Raw genomic sequence first — 25,019 nt, forward strand, 5'->3', positions numbered from 1 at the left:
ACTGGCCCTCAATAAAGATACACTATTCAATGTTTATGCATAAAACAATATTCCTAAATGGGTTTCATCATACAGCGATATATATAATTTGGACAATGCATTACAATCTTTGCCCCAGTGGGCATATTTGATAACCACATTTCAATTATAAAGTCGACATTAATGGTGAGCACAATAAGTTATCTCATCAATGTGGGCGTCCATATGTAATCCATTTGGTAAATTTCATCTATCCAACGCAACTTCTTAGGTTACGATTTGACAGTAGCAGAAAGAGGTGCCATAACCTGTAGAAAAATATTAAAATTAATGATATAAACAAAACTATCTGCGGACAAAAGTTCTTTGTAAATACTCAGTCATGTAAATGAATTGCCAATTCCTCACTTAAGTTTAACCCCTTAGGTGCCAAACTCTCCAAATCAATAATATACTTTGATTCCAATTTTCTCAAGGACAACTCTCTATTGCCCCCTCTCAGGCCCAGATTCACATTGTCGATAACCACCATACGGACTAGTGTGTCATCCTGCATGTGGCTCTCATGAAAGTGCGAGCTATAGGGTACTGTCTGTTGTGATTTCTGATAGCACACAGATGTTCTAGCACTCGCTTTTTTGCTTGATGTTTGGTACTACCCACATACCACCTATTGCATGGGCACATCAAGACATATACACAGTAAATTGTATTGCATGTGAGATTCTTCTTAATTATAAACTCCCTCTTGGAGTTGGGTACTGTCAATGTATCACAGTCAATACTACCTCTACATGCCTTACAATTACGGCAACATCTGAAGCCAGGTCTACCTCTGAATTTGTCTAGTTCTGTAACGTGATTGTGACTCAACACATCTCGCAATGAACGACCTTTACTAAATGTGATCTCTGGATTGCTACCCACATTCTTCTTGAGATGATCGTCAGTGAGTAGTACATGCCAGTGTTTTTTAAAAATTTTGCGTACATCATTGGCCTGGCCAGAAAACGTTGTAATAAACCTGACACAGTCACTACTCTTTTCCTCTTTCTTAGAGTACAATAATTCATTTCTAGATTTCTTCTCTGCTCTAGAAATTGCTTTCTGAATGGTCTTTTTACTGTAGCCCCTGTCCTTAAACCTCTGACACATGATTGTCTCTTCACATTTATAGGACATATCAGTGCTGCAGTTCCTCTTCGCACGCAACAACACCCCATAAGGGATGCTGTGTACCAAAATTGCGAGGATGACTACTGTTAGCACTGAGGATACTGTTTCCTGCAGTCTCTTTCCTAAATAGTTTGGTCGTCAAGTTGTTATCTTTGACTTCCAAAGACACATCCAAACATTCCATTGATATTTTGCTGATGTGTTCAGTAAACTTCAGATTGAGTCTGTTTACATTAAATTTATCAATGAAGACTCTTGCAGATTCCTCATCGCCACACCAGATGAAAATATGTATATATTACCTACTGGCGGTAGGTAGTTATAGTTAGGACCTAGTTTCCATAGGAAAAGCGTTTTTTGTTTTCCCAATAGATGGCAATGGTTAACGAATCTTCACGAAATTTTCAAAACTAGTGAGCCACTCTGGTCAGCTCCTGTCTTGGAAGTTTCGGGGTAATTCGTCAAGCGGGGGCAAAGAAAAAAGGGGGTCCCGAAACGCGTTTTCCATAGGAAACTTTAGACAAAGCTACAGCCCGAACTGCTGAACGGAATTACACCAAATTTAGCAAAAAGGTAGGTCTTGGTTCAGAAAGAGTCCGTTCAGTAGTTCCTGAGAAATTAGAAAAAGAAAGTGTTTCGATATCCATGGCCGCAGTAGATTCACAAACCCTCCCGACAACGAGCTTCATTCTAATTGGCTGCCAACACTCCAAACCAGGAAGTGTTGGCCGCCATCTTGAGACTCTGTAGAACCGAGTCACAAGAAAACAGTAGAAAAAACATTACAAAACAAGAAAAGGGGGCAGGGTAGAAACACCCTGACACCCTAGGCCTGCTCAGGAGGTCCCACATAGAAATCGCAATGGGGTCGGGAATACCGTCGAAATTATTAAAAAAATGAAGCGCTGGCTCCCGCGCTTCGTTTAAAAAAAGTCCCCGGGTGGGCCAGGTCCCGGGGGGAACTGCCAATTTATTAGCGGGGGCCCGCCATGCACCACTCTGCAAACATGCCCCGTGGCGTGTTTTAAGTTGGGGAATGAATTCCCCTTGAATACTCCCTTGAATGCCCCTTTTGACACCTCTCTGCAACGCAGCTTTGTGGCGCTTACTGGAGGTACCTGGTGGGTTATTTGGACCCCAGGGGCCCTCAGGATTCAAGGGGACTTAATTCCCCAACTTAAAATGCACCACAGGGTGCTTTTGCACACTTGTCACATCAGGCTCCGTTCTCTCCCTGCACCACTGTGCAAACGCGCCCAGTGCCGCATTTTAAGTTGGGAGATTAATTCCCCTTCAATCCTGAGGGTCCCTGGGGGCCAACTAGCCCACTAGGTACCTCCAGTAAGCGGCACAGGGCTGTGTTGCAGAGAGGTGGTCCGAGGCCACGCCCCTTTTTACACCTCTCTGCAACTCATCTCTGTGGCGCTGGCGTAGAAACATGGCTACTACGGAAAAGGGCTAAAAGAGTGTTGTGGAACAAAAGACACTGCAGTGTGAAACTGAAAAGCAGACTGGTGTACAAAAATGTCTCAGTAGGGAGTGGTTTGGGCATGGGCGGTGGGGTGGTTCAGCAGGGGTGTGGGGTGGTTGGGTGGGGGGGTTTAGGGTGCATTCAAAAAATAAGCTTGTCATTTATCTTTTTTAATCATGGCAATCTTGGTTTAAATCAGCGAATTATTAAAATTGTAATGTTTTTCTTTAAAATTCCTAATGACAACGGATAAAATTTCTATTGCTTCATGAAATGTTTGCGGTTTGAATAACGGGAAGAAGCGAGCTTTATTTGTACGGGTTATTCATGCTCTTCGTTTAGAGATACTTTGCTTGCAGGAAACTCACGTCCCTTGGAACAATAGAGAATGTCTCAAAATTCCTGGGTTTGATGTGATAGTGTGCTCCCATCAAATTTCTATGATAAGGTGGGTGGCTATTTTATTGAAACGTGGGACAGGCTCATGTTTAAGATATAGCCAAGATGCTGGGGGGCGGTGGGCAATCGCGCAGCTTCTGCTTAATGGCTCAACCCTGACAGTCTGTACCGTGTATAATTCAAATCTGGATGACCCTGTACTTTTAGACTTATTAAATGTCGAACTGGCCTCTGGCCCCAGCCTATTTGTCTTTGTGGGGACTTCAACATTAATTTGTCAGCTAATTTCAATTTAATTGGAGGGCAGACCTATTTGGGTCAAAAACCTAGAGTTTATAGAGCTCTGCAAGCCCTTGTTCAAGATCATTTTATGACTGATTTATGGTTTCGTTATTGTAAAGATAAAGACGGTTCCACCTACTTTTCTGCCCCCCATAAGAAAATGGTCCAATTGGATTATTTTTTTGTGTCTGATCAACTGGCACTCACCTCATCAATCGCAATCTTCCCTCGAATTTTGTCAGCCCACAATCCTTTGGTTATCAAATGCACCATACCAACCCTTGCAAGAATCCCAAGACTCTGGACTTTTGAGCGGAAACTGTTACTCGATACAAATTATTTAGACCATATGAGGCCTTGGGCAATTGAATTTTTGAATATTAATAGAGGCTCGGCCCCCAGTAACATAGTTTGGGACTCATTTAAGGCCGCTATCCGTGGGGAGACCAAAAGCTTCTCGTTTTTTCGTCAGAAGCTAATACAGGATCAAATTAAGGCTCGGATTGACGAATTACGTAGTGCTGAAATCTTACTTACAAGCACGATTAGGGAGGGTGGGGATATAATTCCAATTCAGACGCAGGTTGCACGAATCAAAGCCTATTTGCTTGAGTTCTTTGGTCAAGATCTTGCGGCTAAATATTTGCAGTACCGCTCGACAATGTTCGAATACGGTGAGAAATCTGGGCGGGTCCTCGCCAAGCGGCTTCAGCAGCGTGGTTTAGCTAACCGTATTACAAGGATTCAGGATCCTTTGGGGGTTATTTATGAGACCCCTGAAGGGGTCTTGTCAGTTTTCTCTGAATTTTATCGCTCCTTATACACCGAGGAAGTTACCTCCCATACTATAGATTTCAAATTCGCTGCTTTTATTGAGGGACTCAATACAGCCAAAATTTCAGATTACCAAAATACGGTTCTTGCCGCACCCATTCAATGGGATGAAGTGGAATCAGCATTAAATTCACTGGCTAGTGGTAAGGCAGCGGGGCCTGATTCTATTCCGCTGGAATTCTATAGCACATTCTATTCAGAAATTCAGGAAGACTTTTTAAGGACCCTTAGAGACGCCCAGCTTGGTACCATTCCAGATTCTTGACGCTTCACATCTATCATTTTGTTAAAAAAAAAAGGTAAACCCGAGTTGGATCCCGCCTCGTTTCGCCAGATTTCTTTCATAAATACGGACAGTAAAATCTTCTCAAAGATCTTGGCGGCTAGAATTGCTTCGGTCATATCCCCATTAGTCTCTATTCTGCAACACGGATTTATCCCCAGAAGGGACACGGCGGATCATGTCCGCCGTGTTATTGCTCTTCTGGTTTGGGCACAAGCCACCCACTCCCCCCTCGGAGCAATCCTGTTGGACGCCGAAAAGGCGTTCGACAGGGTTGCCTGGGGTTTTCTGTGGAGGGTTCTTCAGTGGAAGGGGTTCTCCCCTAAATTTGTGCATGCCTTACAATCACTTTATTTCGCCCCTCAAGCAACTTTGTCAATTTCAGGGACACTCTCAAGGCCGTTTGCGATAAATAGGGGCACAAGACAGGGTTGTCCCTGCTCGCCCCTGCTATTTGCTGTTTATATTGATCCTTTTTAAAATAAATTAGAGCTCTCTAGTAATATTGTGCCTGTCGAGATCAATGCGGTCGATTTCAAAGCGCTGGCATACACCGATGACATCATAGTTATAACCAGCAATGTGTCATCTTCGTTTTTGGCCATCAAGACTCTCGCGCATTCTTTTGGTCGACTCTCAGGGTACAAAGTTCATGTGCAGAAAACCAAGATTATTCAATCATCAACGATGGCACCCACGGAACTACCGGTCATACAAACCGTAACGTATCTGGGGGTTAAAATTTCAGCTGCAGTAGAACAGATACCTGATATGAATATTTTACCTATTATAGACACCGCCAATTCTACTTTACGCAGGTTAGACAACTTACATCTTTCCTTATTTGGTAGGAGGAATGTATTAAAGATGTTGATTCTGCCGAAATTTCTGTATATTTTTAGGACCATCCCTCTTGAATTTTCTCGGTCTAGTCTTAGCAGTGCAGAAAGATGCTGCAATAGGTTTTTGTGGAGTTATCGCATGCCCCGTAGGGCTGACAAATGGATGGTCCTCCCATTGGACAGAGGTGGGTGGCAGTCCCTAGTCTTTTGTTATATAACTGGGCCACCTTACTTCAACATCTGGCTCCCCCACTTTTTGGCTCACGAGCTTCACTTCCCTTGTCATGTAGTCCCTCTATTTTTGAGATTGGTTTAGGACAAGAGGCTAAGGTGTCTCTTCTTATGGTTCTTGAACCCAGTTACTATAAAAAGACTAAGTTCAAGGTTATTGCAGCTATGCACTCGGTCTGGAGGAAGGTCTGTCGGAAATGGTTAATACCTAAAATACATTTTTATACACCTATGGCTGCCGCCAGGCTCCTACCCTCAATTTTTCAAGATTCGGTTACAATTAGGTAGGGATCCCACGGTATTCTCATATTGGGGGATCTACTTTATGAGGGCAAGATGGCCTCTTTTGCATTTCTAAAAGACAAGTACGCTTTGGTCTCACGCGATTTTTTTAAGTACCTGCAGTTGCGCAGCTATATAGACCATCTTTTCAATAACACCCCTACCGTACTTATTAAAAACACCCTTATGGAACTAATTTTAAGGAAGGCTCGAAAAGGTGCCCTTTACCAAAATCTACTAAAAGGTCTTCCTGATGATCTTTCATCTCAGAAGGCAAAATTAGAAGTTAAATTTGGTAAGACAGATATAGATATTACTCATGCATTGGATCTTGCTAATGCTGAATTGATTTCTGGGAGCTTACGTTCTCAAAGCTACATGGCTCTGTTCGATTTGTATTTTACCCCAGCCAAAATTTCAAAATGGGGAGGCAGTGGTGCCCTGGGTTGTCCAAGATGTGGTCTGTCGGCAGCCAATGATGTACACATGTTTTTTTCCTGTGTCAAATTATATACATTTCTCCAAGATGTCCAACTGTTTATTAATAGCTCCCTTTACATTCAGGTAGCACTTTCTCCTGAACTAGTAATAACGGGGTGCGAGACTGACCTACGATCTGACAGACCATTTTCTGAATCTGCCCTTCTCTGTATTGCAATGTCTTTAATTCGTTTGTGTATAACTTCTGACTGGATTAACCCGTTACCTCCAACCTTTTTGAATTGGAGAGCAAGAATTCTTGCTCTCCATAATCTGGAATCAGTTGTGTTTTTAAAAAGTGGTAGGAGGAGGCGTGAGAGGGGCTCAAGGATATGGGCGCCTTTTTTGGAATGGTATAACAATTAAACCCTTTGTCTTTCTTTCTTTTGTTTTTACCGCTGTAACTGTATCTGCATAGCATACTCCTTTCATGAACTGATTACCATGATTGTTTAACCATTTGCTTTGCCAAGGTCTTATCAAGCTGAAATAAAAAATAAAAAAATTTAAATTAGGGAGTGTATGAAAAGCATTAACAGCAGATTGTTGAATGCTTTTAATGGCTTTCGTGTGGATACACAGAACTGCCGCAGATTCACACTGGGGGCCGTGCTAAGCCTCGTGGTAGATCGTGGGTTGTAAAAAAAACAACCGAATTGGGCTTCTTTACAGGAAACATGGAAAGCGCTAAATAATAGTTACCATTTAGAAGTGGCATAACAAAAATAAAAGATGAAATTAAGTCTGTGATTTGCTCTGTACAGGAGTAAACACAGAGGGAAGGTTAGCTATTACTGGTACTTTTGTACTGAAAGTGGAGGAGGATTTCTATGTTTATGAATTGAGATTTGCTGTGAAAAACAGATATTAACAAATATTAAAACAAAAGTTGGACAACAGTAAAGAGATTTGACATGTATGTTAATTAGGTTGTACTATAGAAAAGTATATATTTTTTAAAACCTATGAGTGTATATAAGCTGAAAGAAAATGTGCAGCTTCTAAACACTACAGACATAATAGAAGGGAGATTAAATGAGGACATTACCAAAGATATAGTGAGCAGCAACAAAGGATGAGGAATTGCAAAACTGACAATATAGTTATTTTATTAAGCTATTATGAATGAATGTGTTTGAAATTAGATGTGGGTGTTTGTGTATAGTATGTAATTTAATAGTATGTGATTTGCACCCACTCACACAGTCAGGAACCAACCTACATGCCCAGTTAAACTCCCACAAAAGCACTTATGAACCTACCACTTATATAGCCAGACAGTGACTGATACACTCAGTCACACACTTATAAAACCATCCACACACCCATTTACTCACCTATACATCCACTAACATAGTCATTCACAAACCCGTATAGATACTGTCACACCTACTCACACACCTATACAGCCATTCATGTACTCAATACTCAGCCAGTCAGGTACACACGCAAACCATACACCCACTTATACATATAGTCACCCATCGATACAGCCACTCTACTTTATTTAAAAAGCAGTCACAGACATAGTGGTCTGCTGACCCCAGCCGCCCACCATCCCAGTGAGTACCAGCCATTCCCGATGGGTCGCAAATTGCGACCTGGCTCATGAATATTAATGAGACAGGTCTCTTGCGCCCATTTCGAAATTGTAAACAGTCTCTGAGACACTGTTGTACTTCAGGTTTTATGGATCGCAATTTGAAAGTTGTAAAACCTGCCAGTCGTACATGTGGCCACCTGACTTTAAATCTCTGTACATTTGAAGGAAAGACAAAAAAGGATGGAGCTGGGGTTTTCAGTCTGTCTCCTGAGAAATTTAAAACCCAAATAACTGATTAAGGGTGTGGTTTGCTATGTGCATGGGTGAAGACTGACTGTATCCAATGAGAAGTGGAGGTTTGGGTGTGTTCCTGAAATCGCGGAAGACCATGGTGGCATCGCGGCCGATCCGCGGATTCACCGAACTCATAAAATAAATAAGTATGATGTGAAACACAGATAGGCTTACAAATATTCATTTATGGATATGGTTTCTCTGATGTAAATGTTAAAATTTGTGAGGATTGTATATGATATTTATATATATTTTTAAACATTTTATTGAATTTGTGGATCCAATACGATTTCGTCACAGGAACTAGTAACCATAGAGTACTCGTATGGGCTCCCTTCTCGAATTCGCAGTGGCTCATCGGATCCATAAAATGAATAAAAAAAGAGAAACACTTGGTGTATTGCATTTATAGAAAGACTACATAAGTTACCTCACCTTGATTTGTTAATTGTTACTTTTAAAATGTATAATAAGAATATATGCATGAATAAAATGCATTAATAAACTTGTAAAAATGTATATTACTAACTTGAACTTATAGGTGAAATTGTAGTCCAATTTATATTTTAAAAAACTGTGAAAGTCACTAAAAAACAAAGATTACAAGGAAAGTATAGTAAGACTCAGATTTTACACACGCAAAACCATAGAAATTTAGCAGTTATAGTTACCTGAGCTAACTATACCTTATGCCCCTGCAATGCACTGCTTCTGACTCCACATATTTCATCACTCATGACAGTGTCGGTGACATCACTGATGACATCTCAAATGACATCATTGATGACACCACTGCTGACATCATCCAGTAAAGTAAACTTCAATAGACTTCATAAAATACCATTTTCATTTTTTTTAAATAAGAAGGCACTGGTAAGAGACGTACAGCACAGAGCTTACGGTAATCTTAACAACTACTACACTCACTTATCACCTAAGAGACAGTTCTCAGCGATAGTCCTGTCTCTTCTGAACCACTACTCTAAACACTAATGACCAAGGTAAAAAGTCTAACTGTATAGGCTAGCCTGTTGCAAACCACAATCTACAACCAGTAGAGAGGTTTTGGTGGACAGGCCACTGTGTCACAAACCACTAGAAAAATTATAAATTAGCCTGGAGAAAGGTGTGAGCAGAGAGGTCAATCTGTTGTAAATGTCTACTACACTGAGCCATCCCCCTAGAAAAGGGGTCTGCAAACTGGGCAACGGGTTCCCCAAGGGGGCCTCAATTGATCCCAGGGGGAAGTGCCAGGCTCTGGCCAAAAGAAGCATTATGATGATAACAGTGCTTTCTTTTAAGCTGAAAAAAATGAAAGGCAGTAAGTTGCTCTGTAATGGGCCATCACTAACATGTTTTGACATTTGTATCTTATGTGGGAGTATGTGTCAAAAGGGAAGGGACTCCAAATATTTTTCAAAACCCCCACCCCACTTCTAATAATCACACTATGGATACTTGGAGGTGTTAGTAAGGCCTGCCTGCCAGAATAGTATGTTTGGCAATCGTGCATTTGATCACATTTTTAAAACAGTGACAGAACTTAACTGCAATGTTTACATAAGTCTAGAGATATTTAAACATTGCTATTTGAATAGAATAATTGTAAGAAATTCTGAGGGGGGCTCGATGATTTTTTTGAAACATTTTGAAGACCACTGCCCTAGAGGAAGGTATTTGTGAACAGATTAATTTATTGCAATCTACTACTACAGTCGCTCATCACAAAGGAGAGAGGCCTAAGGAAACTGGTCAGCATGTCATAAAACAGAAATAGTATCAGAGTATAGACTCAGCCATCAGAGTGGAGTGAAGTCTCAATGAACAGCTTAGACTGTCGCACAGCACTACCATACACATACATCAGCAGGGGACATGTGTCGGTGTAGAGGCTAGTTAATTGATAAATAGTACATCCCCTTTAAAAATGGGATTATAGATATTTTACATATGTTAGAAATAGTGTCACTCATTAGTAATACAGAAAGAATAGTAATTTAACTTATGCAGTAGCTTAGTATATATGTTTAAGTCTCAGAAACCTTTATGAAACACTTACACTAGCTGGATGATGTCATCAGTGATGTCATTTGAGATGTCATGAGTGATGTCACTGACCATGTCATAAGTGAAGTAATATGCCAGCTCCTGCTGTACATGCGATAGGTGTAAGCAGGGAAGCCAGCAGGACTGCGGTGCTCTGGGGCTCCTCCAAGTAGTGTCACATCACTCACTACATTTTCTATGACATCATTGATAATATCACTGCAACATATGCAATTAAATTATTGATAAGAAAACTGTGTATGGTGGGGGTGCGAGTCATAGTTATCTTAGGTCACAAGATATAGTTACCTAAACTAACTATAACTGGTGAATTTCAGCGGCTTTGTACATTTAAAGCTCTACGTTGTCATCAAAACTCTCATCTAACTATCATGTTACTTTAAACTTTATTTTGTTTCAGTGAAAAAAGAAAAAATATATATATATATATATATCTATGTGTGTGTGTATATATATATACGCATTCTCTACACACCAGCATCGGAAGCAACATCCTACCTGATTTTTCAGCATTTGGGGCCAGGGCAGTGAAACTTCGACGGGCTGCCTACGCTGCGCGTCTCCCCCGCTGCCATACTTCACCTTTGGCCGCCGTTGGGGGAGACTACAGCTCCCGTGATCCTTTGGGGGCTGACACCTTCCGCTTTCCAGCGCGCCCGGAGGCGCTTTAAAAGAGAGTGCTTCCTTGGCAGAGCGGGGGCCGCATTCTCTACACACCAGCATCGGAAGCAACATCCTACCTGATTTTTCAGCATTTGGGGCCAGGGCAGTGAAACTTCGACGGGCTGCCTACGCTGCGCGTCTCCCCCGCTGCCATACTTCACCTTTTGCCGCCGTTGGGGGAGACTACAGCTCCCGTGATCCTTTGGGGGCTGACACCTTCCGCTTTCCAGCGCGCCCGGAGGCGCTTTAAACGAGAGTGCTTCCTTCGCGTCGCGGGACGCGCGCGGGCGGCGCCGGGCTGAGCCCGGGCAGAGGGCGGGCCGTCTGTGGCCGTCCGGGGCCGGAGGAGGCCGGGCTGGGCACACCCTCTGCGATCTGCACACAGATAAGAAACCGTGAGTAGTGGTGTTTGAAAATCGTGATCATGGTGAAAAAGAAGCCTTCAGGCATCAAACCAAATGGGATGGGAGGAGCTACCCTGGACTCATATTTGGTTAGAGCTGCCAATGTTTTAACGGAGGAAATAGAAAGAACGGAAAGGCGCCTGTCAATGGGGATAGGGAACAAGACATCAGCCCTCATTCACGTGAATCCTGATACCTCAGTGCCAAACATATCACAGCAATCACCTGGCATTCCTAGGGATCTAGTAGACCAGCTAGATCATACGCCATCTCCACTATATATTACCGAACAGGGTGTGTCCATTACCTCAACACCTACGCAAGTGCCCCCGGTAGTAGAGGTCTCCCCCTCCCCCCCAATCCAAATTCAGACAAGACGTACGAGAGCAGGGGGTTTGGCTCCAGTTGGACAACCAAAGAAACTGCCTGTGGGTCGATCAGCTAAAACAGGTTTGGGTCATCTGCCCCAGGTGGAGGTTCTACCTAACAAACTTTGGGCAGCAATTAAGAGGAAACTGGATGTCATACTGGCCCCTATTAATAAAAGACTGATATCTATTGAGGATCGATTCTCGTCATTGGAAGCGAAGCTCAATGCTATGTCTACAACTGTGCAACCGTCTATTGTGGAGTTGCCAGGATCAAGCATTCAAGATCATACCCAGTGTTTGGTGCCAATATCAACGAAGGAAGCCCCCTCGAATGTTGATCTTCTGCTTCCATCAGTGGTGGCAGGCCCTTCTTCGCGTATTTTGATTCCAACACCAACCTTGCCTGCCCAAACCCCACAGACTGACAACGCTAATCACAATACACTCCCTATCACGGACTCTACCAACACCATGGACCTTAATAAAACGTATTCAGGGAAAGGACTCCCATTTGTTAGAGAGGCTATCCCTTTGGCTCTTGTCCTTGCCAATGTTCCCCACCTAAGACCAGGTCAAGCAGAATCTACAACAGCACTAATGGACAAAGCCTTATATTGGCTTAGTAGGAATATGTATTTTGGAGGAATGGGTGGTCAACAACAATTGGCAAGAGAAATTATAATGGCCAGACGGGTTCCTTGGCTTGGATATAACACTAAAAAGTTTGGGGGAGATTGTGTTGTCATTAATTTCGCTACCACGCATGTACTACCTAATGTTCTTGTTAACTTACTACCACCTCAGAAAAGGGACTCTGATATAATTCCTCTCACATTGGATTTCTTTATTGGTAATCCTAGGCCTCTGAGACGGAATATGATGCCATTATTAGCAAACGTCCCAAATGTAGTTACAGGGAGGAGGGCACTTTTAAGTTTCTCTACTGACCTTAGGCTAGAAAATAGATATAATGCCTTGTCCAATTTAGAGGAATGCGATTGACATAGGGAAAGTGATATCTACCCTGTCTACAAGTTCCCTCATGACAATAAGTTGATTGGAAACAAAACCCAGGCTGAAACCACCCCCTGTATTAGTACACTAACATCATCCGACACCCCTAAGAGTAACCATCAAACAGTGGTATCTGCTTGCGCTAACCCACCTGAACAAATGATTGAGCCCGGTTATATTGCAAATAACCCTTTGACGAGCGATAGGTGTAGCTCACCACATAAAATCCCTATTGGTGGTAGTAAAATATCTCTGGTATCATGGAATATTGCAGGTATTGCCCAGAAATTGTTGTCTCCTGAATGGGGCAACTTTATTGATAAATATGATATCTGCCTATTCCAGGAGTCCTGGGCTGTTGATCCTGTTTTTAGGGCTGGATATCTTAATTTTTACACCCCTACAAAAAAAATCCTAAAGGGCGCCCTGTAGGAGGCCTTGTGGCCTGGGTTCGTCAAAAACTAGATTATAATGTGGAATTGTTGAAATCCTCTGACATAGATATCCTAGCGTTTAAACTTAGTAGGGTTAACGAGAGTACCCTTGTTATTTTCAACGTGTATGCTAGGGGGTTGAGAGGAGGTCTCAGTTCTGAGACCATATCGTCCTTGGACTTACAGTTAGAAAATCTTCCCATTTATACTACCCCTATTGTATCAGGGGATTTCAACACTACATTCGAACCATTGGGTAAAGAGGTACAAGAGCTATCATTAGAACAAGACCTTAGATGGGGAATCCCTAGGCTTGACCTACCGCCTGTTAAAAAATGGTCTAACGCTGCAATTCAGCTTAAGGCGTTGTGTTTGGAAAGAGGCCTTAGGGCTGCAAATGGGCGCACAAGATCTGATCTAAAAGGGGAATTCACTTTTGATAATGGGCGCTCCACCAGCCGTATCGACTATATACTGATTGATCTCAGGATATGGCATAGACTTGTTGACATGAAGGTAATATGGCGGCTTGAAAGCGATCACAACCCTCTATGTATGGATTTTTGGGCCACTACTAGAGAGGGTGACGCGACCCATGTTGAGGGAACTGTTACCTCGGATGTAGTGATCTCAAACGACAAACGCCGTGTAAAATGGAATAAACTAATCGAACATCCTGAGAAGTTGGAAGCTCTTAAAGCTGAAGTAACTAAGAGTACCAAATACCTTATGTCAATAATCTCGAGGGAAGATTTCCCACATATTGTAATTGAAGCCCATACTAGCTTATTTGGTAGCCTGAAATCCTACTTCCTAAAGGATGTGAAGCCAGGGAGACAGGTTCCGAAAATCAATGATGCTAGCTGGTTTGATAATTCATGTAGAATCGCTCGACAAAGGCTTAGTGAAGCCCTAAGGCTAAGAGATCACATGGGGGTTAGGGATGCAAGGGATCACTATAGGGAGGTGCAGAAAAAAGCCAAAAAAGATTGGGATCAACAATGGTGGCAGGATTTAAGAAGTGCCTGTGCTGCGAAGGATTCGAGAACCTTTTGGAGCATTGTCAACTGGGATAGGGGAGGGTGTCCAGAGCCCCCACAGAATAATGTTCCCCAGGTAAAATGGATTGAATTCTTTGGTCCCCAGTACGCTTGTAGCGCAATTAACGAACAGACCCCACCACCCCTCCCTGAAAATTTTTATTCTGGTCCAGTGTTTTTTATTAAGGATGTCGAGGCAGCACTAGACTGTGTGGCAAAGGGAAGAGCTCCAGGTATGGATGGAATCCCGGCCGATATATTCTTAAGTGACAAGCCAACTTGGTGTCAGTACATAGCTCTCCTTGCTAATGCAGTGGCTAACGGAGCTTTAGTACCCCCATCATGGTTAGGTGCTGAGATAATCCCTGTTTTTAAAAAAGGTGACAAATCCCTCCCCAGTAACTACAGGCCCATAAGTCTTATTGATTCAATTCAAAAGGTTATGGGCCGTTTAGTGCTAGGTAAAGTACAGACTTGGGTAGAGGATGCTAATATTTTGTCCCCACTTCAAGCGGGATTTCGTTCTTGTACCAGCACCATAGACCAAATTTTTCGGTTTATAACTATCTACTGGAGGAACGTGCTCCTGAACGAGGGGTCGTTATACGCTGTCTTTGTAGATCTCAAATCAGCGTTTGATTTGGTCCCCCGGAGGAAATTATGGGGTGTCCTCGGTGATATGGGGATGGCTCCAGAGTTATTAACACTTCTCGTCCGCTTACATGAGGGCAATTTTGCAAAAGTCAGATGGGGGGCACAGGGAGAGGTTACCGACTCTTTCCCTGTTGGGCGGGGCGTCCGACAGGGGTGTGTGTTGGCTCCTACCCTGTTTTCTTTGTATATCAACGGGGTAGTTGAGCATCTTTCAGCGGTCCCCACCGATGCTCCCCTTCTGGCTGGCAACCATGTCCCTGTCCTCATGTTTGCGGACGATACTTTGCTCATCTCCAGGACCCCGAGTGGCCTCCAGAAGGCCATTAATGCATTTGTGGATTTTTGTTCCCTAAGAGGGCTAGAAATAAACATCTCGAAAACCAAGTTTATGGCTTTTAATCAGCACAAATCGTTTAGAGGCAGAATTTTATTAAATAATGAGCCCCTAGAACAGGTGAGTGCGTTCACGTACCTTGGTATCTCTCTCCAAAAGGATTTGGGTTGGAAACACCACTTGGACATAACAGCTCTAAAACTACATCAACACATAGGGTGTCTGACCAAGAAATATAAATCCTCCTTTACCAAACCGGTTACACCTGCCCTAGAAATCTATAACGCCAAAGCAGTGAGCTCGGCCCTCTATGGAGCTGAGCTCTGGGGATTTAACGACTTAAAACAACTAGCAAGACTAGAAAATAAATTTCTACGTAACCTTGCAAGTGTCCCGCAAAGCACTCCCATGCTCCCGCTCCATCTAGATTTAGGGAGGAAGAACATTGTGGACACAGCAAAGCTGCGGCCAATCCTTTATTGGAGGCGTCTTTGGGTCACCCCAGAACTTGAGCAGTACGCTATGGGTTTCAAGGATGTGATCTTGCGGGATTGTTTCCACAGAGTAGGTTGGCTAAAGGAGGTTAGGTCCCTACTTATTAAACTGGATCTAGAGATACTCTGGAAAAATCCTGAGACGGCAGTCTTTCCGTCAAAGGTACAATTGAAACAGAAATATTGGGAAATGGTTTATACATCTATAGGTCACTCCAGTACTGCAACTAGCCTAACAGGTCGTTTTTTGGATTTTAAGTCATGGCCTGTATGTGAGGCTTACTGGGATTTGATCGAGAGGCCCTTTGATCGAAAACTTTATTTTCAGTTTAGGGCAGGTAGTTTGCCTATAAAGTCCTTTACGTGCAAATGGGCCTCTAGAACTGATGATAAATGCCATTATTGTGTGACAATGGCAGAGACCATTCCCCATATTTTCTTTGTTTGTCCATTATATGCTGCCCCACGGAGGAGATGGTTGAGGCCGATTTGTAACCTGTTGGGTGTTCGGAGATGTGCCGTTGCGTTGAGAATTTTAGGGTCTGATTGTAGCCCTAGTACAGCTATAGCAATGGCCAATTTTCTGGGCTGGACCTGGGTTATTCGCACTCGCACTTTAAACAAAAATGTTGCTGCTATCCTATGATAAGATGTATCTTTTAAACAGGACATGTTTATGCTGCTGCCTCTTCTCCTTCTTCTTATTTTTTAAATGTTCTTAAAGTTTTTAGATATCAGACAGTACATGGAATTTAATAGGTTTTTTTAATCTGTAACTGTAATGTATTATGTGTTATTTATATATGTGTTATGTGTTGTATGGTTGTGCTTTTATGACAAACTGTCGAAATAAAGCTATTTGAATTGAATTGAATTGATATTATTTTTTTTCACATAAAAAAACAAAGGTTACAAAGACGTTATAGTTAGGCTCAGATTTCATACACACAAAACCGTAGAAATGCACTGCTTGTGATCTCACATATTACATCACATATTCTGTAAATGGATGTATGAGTGTCTGTGAGTAGGTATACGTGTCTGAGTTCGTCTGTGAGTGGGTACATGAGTGAATGGGTCTGTGAGTGGCTATGAGAGTGTCTCAGTTGCTCTATGAGTGGGTGCATGTGTGCTTGAGTGGGTTCTGCTTGTTTTCTGCTCATTTTCTGCCTTTTTTCTGCTTGCTTCTGACCTTTATTTCTGCCTTTTTATTCTTGTTGCTGACCTTTATTCTGCATCTTTCTGACCGTTATTTCACCTCTTTCTGCTTGTTTCTGCTGTTTATCTTACCTCTTTCTGCTCACTGCTGGCCTTTATTTTGCCTCATTCTGCTTGTTTGTGATCTCGATTTTGCCTCTTTCTTCTTTCTGCCAATTTCTGACCTTTATTTTGCCTCTTTATGGTCATTTGTCACCTCTATTCTAACTCTTTCTGCTTGTTTCTCACATTTATTTTGCCTCTTTCTGCTCGCTGCCCCCTACATGAATTTATTTCAGCCCCGGGGATGAGAGAGGCGGCATGGGCCCTCGTTATTTTTAACAAGTTGACCTGGGAAGGTGGCGTTTCTCAGTGGCTGTGGGGGGCCACGCGTGTCCCACGCATTCATTTTATGATTAGCCCAGGGGAGGTAACGGTCACTGGGGTTATGAGGGAGGCTTACGGATCACCTGCATTCCCTTTATGATTAGCTCTGGGGGTTAGCGGTCTCTGGGGCTGTTGGGAGTTGCGCAGGCCCCCCTGCATTAATTGTATATGTTTAGCCACAGGGAGGTGGTGGACTCCGATGTTGTGGGGGGCCATTCAGGCCCCCAAGCCTTTAGTTCACATCTTCCCATGTGAGGTGGTGGTCCCCAGGGCGCGGGGTTGCCGAATGGGCACCCCCTGCATAAATTAAAGGCACTGCCCCGGGGTAGGTAGTGGTCCCTTGGGCTTTTATAAGCCAGAGGAGGGGGGCCCCGTATGCCCCCTCCTATTTTTATGTTATTCCCCTTGGACCTGGCCCATCCGAAGGTCATTTAAAAGAAGGGCGGGAGCCCGTGCTTGTTTTTATTTATTTTTTCCCCGGGAATTAACAAATATCACGATTTTGCTGCAATTCTTTTTTTTATAAACTGCTTTTAAGCCGTGGTGCCCTTTTTTATTCTTTTTACATTTTTTTGTTGTATTCATCTGAAGCCATGTCCCAAGATGGCAGCCAACACTTCCTGGTTGAAGTGTTGTCAGCCAATCGAATCGGGGAGGTGGGGCTGAGTGGACCTTCTCCCCAAAACATATAAAATATAGGAGCAGAAAGAGGAAATTAAAGCCAGCAATGAGCAGAAAGAGACAAAATAGAGATCAGAAATGAGCGGTCAGGACCTGACCCATGCAAGTATTTAAATGCTTTACATACTGCTTTGAAGATGGCACGTTTTACAACAGAAAGCCAATCAAGTTCATTAAGAGCCTGGGTAGCAGAATAAAATTTAGGAAGATTCAGCAGCATCTTGGCAGCTGAATTTTACAATATTTGCAGTTTGGTAAGGAGGCCCTTCTGCAGGTTCAGATACAGGCCATTGCAGTAGCCAATACGGGGAGGACCAATGCACTGACTACTGTCTTCAGGAGCTCGAAGGGGATTAGATGGGAAATCTTTTTTATGATATTTAAGGCAAAGTAGGAGGAAGAAATAACTGGAGAGACCTGATTCTTACAGGTCAGCCTATTATCTAAGATGACTCCTAGGTTTTGTACTTTATTTTTGGGAGCTACCAAAGTTCCCAGTTCTTGAGGCCAGCACTATGGAGACCAGGAGGTATCATGCCCAAATATCATCACCTCTGCCCATCCAATTGCTAACTGCAAGCATAGAGTCTCAAAAAGTATCACTAATTGTGCAGTCTGTATTAGAAAATGATACAACTATTTAGGTATAGTCAGCGTAAGACACCAAACGCAAACCCAAAGGATTTGATTAAAATGGCCAACAATCTAAAATATACATTGAAAAGGGTAGGACTCATGGACAAGCCCTGAGGCACACCACAGTGTAGGTTATCATTTTCTGTAACATTGTGTAACCTAATGTAAAGCACTCTGATACCTACGGGTCTAACCGGAGCTAAATAACACTCATTAAATAAATAAATGTATATGGCTCTGATTCAAGATTACCAAGCTCTACAGATTGTGATCTATTGGTTAAAAAAGAATGAAACACAGCCAAAGCTTTATCCTTAATCCCTAGTTGCCTTAACCAGTTGATTAAAAAGTTATGATCAACCATGTCGAAGGCAGCAGATAGGTGGAATAAGACAGCCCTTGTCCAGTATGGATCTGATTTCTTTGGTGGCCACAGTAAGAGCTATTTCCGTACTGTGACCACTTCGAAACCCAAATTGTGTCACATCTAGGAGATTTTTTGGCTCAATAAACATTGTTAATTGACTGTTCATAGTTTGGCCGGAAAGGGAAGCCTAGATATTGGGCGATAGTTAGTGGTATCTTATTTTTTTTTTTCTCTTTAAATTTTTATTGCCATTTTGGTAACCGCATTACATCTGTTTCTGTGAGTGTCATTTGCAACAATTACCGTTTACATACAGCTTTTGTTCCCACATGTTCTAATTCAATATAACATAACCAACATCTTTCTGAAGTTACCTTCCTCCCCATCTCCCCTTCCAACTTTCCTTTTCCTCTCATTTCCCGTTTCCTTTTCACCGAGCTGTGGTGTTGGTTGGGAATGTACCTTTGTTCCTATCAACACGTCACTTAGCACTTCTTTTGTTTTTTTGTTTTACTGTACACTCTACTTGGGCATTTGTATGGTTTTCTTGAAGTAGTGGTGTTGTTCTTTTTTCCTTTCTACTGAAATAGGCGAACTACTTTGCCTTTTTTGTCTTTTTACGATCTCTTAATTATTGCATTTGAGTTATATGTTTTAGCAAAACATGTTTTGTATCTTTCCCAGCCCTGAAGAGTCGTGGTCTACTCTTTCCATGACAAAACACGTGTCGGCTGGTTACGCCTATTAAACAGAACCACCTGTTCATATGCGGATGCTTCTTTTGTCATTTCTGTACTTACCCTTGTCAACATTGATTTGATAAACTGTATGTGTGCACAGGATTGTCCTTATTGTTTGGTTGTAGGTTTTCCTACACGGTTTGAGGGGTTTTGGGGTTTCCCCTCCCTGTTTGCACCATAACATCCACCTGAGTTCATATCATCCATGTTTACCTGCAGAGCGCCATTCACTTCCTAACTGTCAAATACCCTTTTCGGACTCTTGCCATTGTTGTCATTCAGGAAGGGCAGCCGCAACGTGAGTTACATACACTTATACTAGTTGTTTTTTGCAATTGATTTACCTCAAGATGGATCGTGATAAAGAAGCTGAGGAACTCTTTGGCAACCTGGCCAAAGGCACAAATACTAACACCCCTTCCACTAGCAAAACCACTACACATCAGGAGGGTCTCAGAGACAAATTCATTAAGCTGGAAAAATTTAAAAAATTAGAAAACGCTAGATGGTGGGATGGAGCTACTCTTAAACAGTACCTTAGACTTAACAGGGTGCCTAGAGGCTTGAGATCACAGATATTTCCCACTTACGATGATTTGTACGAGGATCTGTTGGCTAAATGGGAGGAGGCACTAAACCATACATCTAAAACTCTTATGCAGATCCTTATAGAAGGTGCAGAGAGAAAAGTCAGCAAATTTCAAGCTGAAATTGCCACTTTGGAAAATGAAATTAAAAACCTTAATCGTAAGGATGCAACAGAGAAAAACTATGCAACCCTGAGAGATATATTGTCACTACACCAGAATGAGATCAAAGATAGAAAAGCGAGACAGCTTAAACGGGATGAGATAGATTACAAAGTGGGTAGGGTATTTACCTACGCCCGCAAATATGGTACACTGTTACCAACCAGTACTCCACTAGACAAAACAGTGAGAACTGACACAATCTCTCCAGCTTCTAGTTCCACATCTTTGAGTGTCCCAGTATCTAGTGATAGTGATCATGACACTGATCCTAATACTAAGAGGAATGAATCGTCTTTTTTAAGGGAAGTGAGGACCATTCGGAGAGGAAACAGAGCCTTAAACACACGCACCACACAGGACACAAAACCCGTAGAGGGAGGAGAGGCAGGAAAGGGAGAATACAGGAGAAAACTGCGATCTGGCAACGAGCGGAACCAGCAATAGATACATTTTCCGATGTTCAGGTTGTTAACTTATCGTCTAAAACACTCACTCCAGACATGAACTCACTGCTTAGTAAGGGCCTCGATTTCAATCCCACGGTTTCTGGTGATTTTTGTAGACTTAAAATAGACCTGTTCAAATTTGTTAGAGCATTAAAGTTGAAAAAATTCTTTACTGACAATCCTAATGCTAATAAAAGAGCTACTAAAAATTATTGTGAGGATGTTTTTGGTGTTCCCACTATTCGTGATATACAGGCTACCAAATTGCTTCTGTCCTTGACAGACATTGAAGAGTCTCCTTACACCATGGGTCAACTTCTTGATGAGCTTAATATTGATACTTCTGATACTCCCGGTAGTGGTCTGAAAAATAAGTCCAAATGGATTCCGACACTTTCAGGGGGGAATGTGATTGATATCTTTTATAAAAGGGTGATAGAAGATCTAAACTTACACGAATCCAGAAGGAACAAAAACAAGAGTCTATTCAATGATAATCTCACACAAGGTGAACGTCAGGCACTTAAGATATTGGTCGATGATAAGGACATCCTCATCAGGGAGGCTGACAAGGGTGGAAATGTTGTCATCATGAATCGGGCTGACTATAACAATGAGATCTTATCCCAGCTCAGTGACCATACTTGCTATCATGCTGTTGCTTACAACCCTATGGGACCTCTTACTACATTGATCAACAAACACCTTTCAGAGTGGCACACTGCAGGCCTTCTAGATGAAGATGAGGTAGCCTATCTGAAAGTTTTCAGACCCACTTTTCCTGTATTATACACATTGCCAAAAATACACAAACATCTTCCATTCCCGCCTGGGAGACCTATTGTTTCTGGCATTGGAGGTCCTACGGAGAGACTGTCTGAGTATGTTGATTTGTTCTTGGGCCTGATGGTACGGAATCTTGCGTCCTATATTCAAGATACTAAACATATTTTGAGTATTTTGTCAGATTTCCAGTGGCAACCTGGCATGATCTTGGCCACCTTGGATGTAGTGTCATTATACACTAGCATTGATCCTGAAATGGGTCTCAGAGCAGTCACTAAAACACTTGAGAATAGGTCAGCAACACTCTGGCTTCACAATAATATGTTGATCACCATGATGCAGCTCATACTACACAACAACTTCTTCCTGTTTGACAACAAATGGTACAAACAGGTGAAAGGAGTAGCAATGGGTTCACGTTTTTCACCATCTTTTGCGAATTTATTCATGGATTGTCTTGAGAAGGAATGGATTTGGGGCCCCAATGGAACAGAATGGAGCAATTCCATTATTTTTTGGGGTCGATATATAGATGATTGTCTCTTAATTTGGTCTGGTAGTGAGAGTGAGCTGTTGAAGTTCTGCTCCTATCTCAACACCAATAGCTTTGGGATGCAATTCACTATGGATTACAGTACTACAAATGTAACATTCCTTGATGTAGAACTTTTTATTAAGGATGACAGATTGAATAGTCGTTTATTCCGCAAGAGCACTTCATGCAATTCCATATTACATGCGCACAGCAATCACCCTTTCCACCAGGTGCGCGCCATTCCCTATGGTGAATTTTTAAGAGCCAGACGCAACTGCAGTGATGATTTGGATTTTGCTAACTGCATCAGAGACATGAAACAGAGATTTCAGAAGAGAGGCTATTCTCCTTCAATTCTCAAAAAAGCTGAAAACAGAATAGCTAGAGTTCAACGTACAAATACCCTACTCCCTAGAACCATTAGAAAGGCGACTACGGAGCTGAACATACGCATGATAACAGAGTACAATGCTCTGAGCCACATCATTAGGAAAAGCCTCAATAAACATTGGGGCATTCTACAAACTGACACCTCTCTCAGAGAGTTCCTTACCAGTCACCCACAGATCACTTACAGACGGGGCAACAATCTACGCAGTAGACTGAGTCCCACCGTACCAAGATGTCAAAAGAACCAATCTTGGTTCACACCTCTGACTCTACGCTTTCACAAATGCGGCTGCTGTGGAGTGTGCAGATGGGCTAAACACAAGACCTTATCTTTTGCTGGACATAATGGTAATACATATGTCATTAAGTCTAACATTTATTGCACTACCAAATTTGTGGTCTATATTATAGAGTGCACTTGTGGCAGACAATATGTGGGTAGCACCATCAGGGCGCTTAAGGAAAGAATTGGGGAACATACCAGGGCAATTCACCAGGGTGATGCTCGATACCCAGTAGCTTTACACACTGCTAGCTGTTCCGCACATAACACCCGTAAAGGCTTTCAATTCTTTGGGATAGAAACAGTGGATATCGGGGTTCGAGGCGGCAATAGAGAACTCCGCTTGAGACAGTGCGAAGCAATGTGGATAATGCGCCTCCAGACGGTCGAGCATGGTCTCAATTATGATTCTGAAATGCAATACTTTCTGAGTTGAGAATGCAAATATACATTTTGATGTGGATAAAGCCATTTAGCCTTTCTATGTCTGCTACATGGTAATGTGACTTTTACTGTAATTTGCACTTATGTCATGTCCCTATTATGTACATTTGCCAATTTTCCTTCCTGTTGGTTGCTCCTTCGCCTTTTGCACCTCTTGCTTTGACACATGTACCACTCGCAACGATATTACACCACTATTAGATGTAATTTCCGCCTTACTTTGTGCAACACTATACTGTGTCGCTATACGTGTACTGTATATACTTAAAAACCCTTCTATGATTTCTACTTTTGTGCAGTACCAATATGTTTAGCATGTATCTTATTGTCTTGCATTATGTATGAGTTCTATCATTAACTCATGTTCTGTCACATTACTGGGTTGACCAGTACCCTTACTGTTTTGTTGCCTTGGCTATGTCTGTGCGCTTTATTTTGCACACTACGCAAGCTAAGCTCACTCGTGTTATACCTCGGATGTATATAACCTGCAGCTCTGTAATTTTAAAAACTTCTGTAATACCACTATTTTGCGTTCTTGCCTCTTGTTTACTCCTTCCTGTCCTCTATCCCTTCACTCTAGGAGATATCAGCACTTGTTCTTGATTCCAGTACATGATCGTTGCTCATTTTATATTTACATTGGTTTTGACTAGCCTTTTTTTGGGTTGACATACGCCATACCCTTTCTTTAAATTATTGGTAATGGTTTGGTATTAGCTACTAATAACACTTTGATGTTACTTGTCTCAGTTACGGGACTGCAATGTACTACGTGTATCTGCTGCTGCTCTCTCGTAGCGAGTATCCTCTGGTGACCATATGACTGATGGCGGCCTTGCTTTAGCGGTAAATATAACAATATTGGTGTTTTGATCTCTGGAATTTAAATTATAAACATTCACAGATACCAACGGTTAGGTTTTTTGCAGGCACCTGTCCTGCTCCTCATTTTGAGTAGTTGTAGTCGGTCCCGGTCTCGTGTGACTACCCACTTCCGTTGTTATACATGACTCGCATAGTTACGTTCTAGTGTTTGGCAACGTTCTTGATACTTAAGCACTTCCGGGATACTTGTTTCGGAATCACTCGTACACCAAATTTATGCCGCCAGGACGCTTGACACACCGACTACAGTGTAAGTCCCGTTTTTATAGTTTTCCTCTGGACTGGTACCGACGCTGGTACGGTGTCTTTGACTTTGTTTACGAGCATTCTTTGATTGATTTGTGCTTCCTGACTCGGGCTTCGTTATGGTTTATTCCAGGACTATTGTCTCTTGGACTTACTCGTGCTGGAACTTTTGCCCAATACTTACTGGTCAGAGCCAATACACTTTAAATACGTAAGCTATTTCCCTTTTTGATTATATACCTGTTGTGATCGGTTGTGTATGATCTGCCTCTGTCTTGATTTTTTTTACTCTTACGTCTTGATTCTAAATTCTTGACTCATGTTCTGCCATACAGGTTTTACTTTGAAGACTTGATTTTACGTTACTGGCGGTAGGCACCTTTAGGACTACTTTTGCTCGAATATTAAGGTATGACTTTTTTCATGCACCATGATGTGTTGCCTACTTGAGATACATGAACTATGAGGTCACTCACATTAGGTGATGTTCCCCCCCCCCCTTTTTTTTTTTCTTCTATTTTTTACAGAGAATACACAGATTTGTCTGGTCTGAATGACCTACTGTTCTCACTTATTGTGTTGTTTACCCAGCCGGGTTGGAATTATCACCGGTTGTGGGGTAAGATCCTTTTGTATTCCTTGTTCACTGACGCCAGTTTGGGCTCATTGT

At 42.3% G+C, this 25,019-nt stretch overlaps 1 long non-coding RNA gene across 1 annotated transcript; it reads left to right on the forward strand.

Moving 5' to 3' along the window:
* The first annotated feature begins 24,312 nt into the window (after nt 1–24,312).
* LOC146789469 (uncharacterized) lies at nt 24,313–24,722 on the forward strand. Its single transcript, XR_014969697.1, has 3 exons — nt 24,313–24,353; nt 24,483–24,560; nt 24,685–24,722. It is a non-coding gene; the product is annotated as an uncharacterized LOC146789469 (long non-coding RNA).
* The last annotated feature ends 297 nt before the right edge of the window (nt 24,723–25,019 follow it).

The sequence above is a fragment of the Triturus cristatus genome, chromosome 10 (genome assembly GCF_964204655.1).
Source record: "Triturus cristatus chromosome 10, aTriCri1.1, whole genome shotgun sequence".
Classification (NCBI taxonomy): domain Eukaryota; kingdom Metazoa; phylum Chordata; class Amphibia; order Caudata; family Salamandridae; genus Triturus; species Triturus cristatus.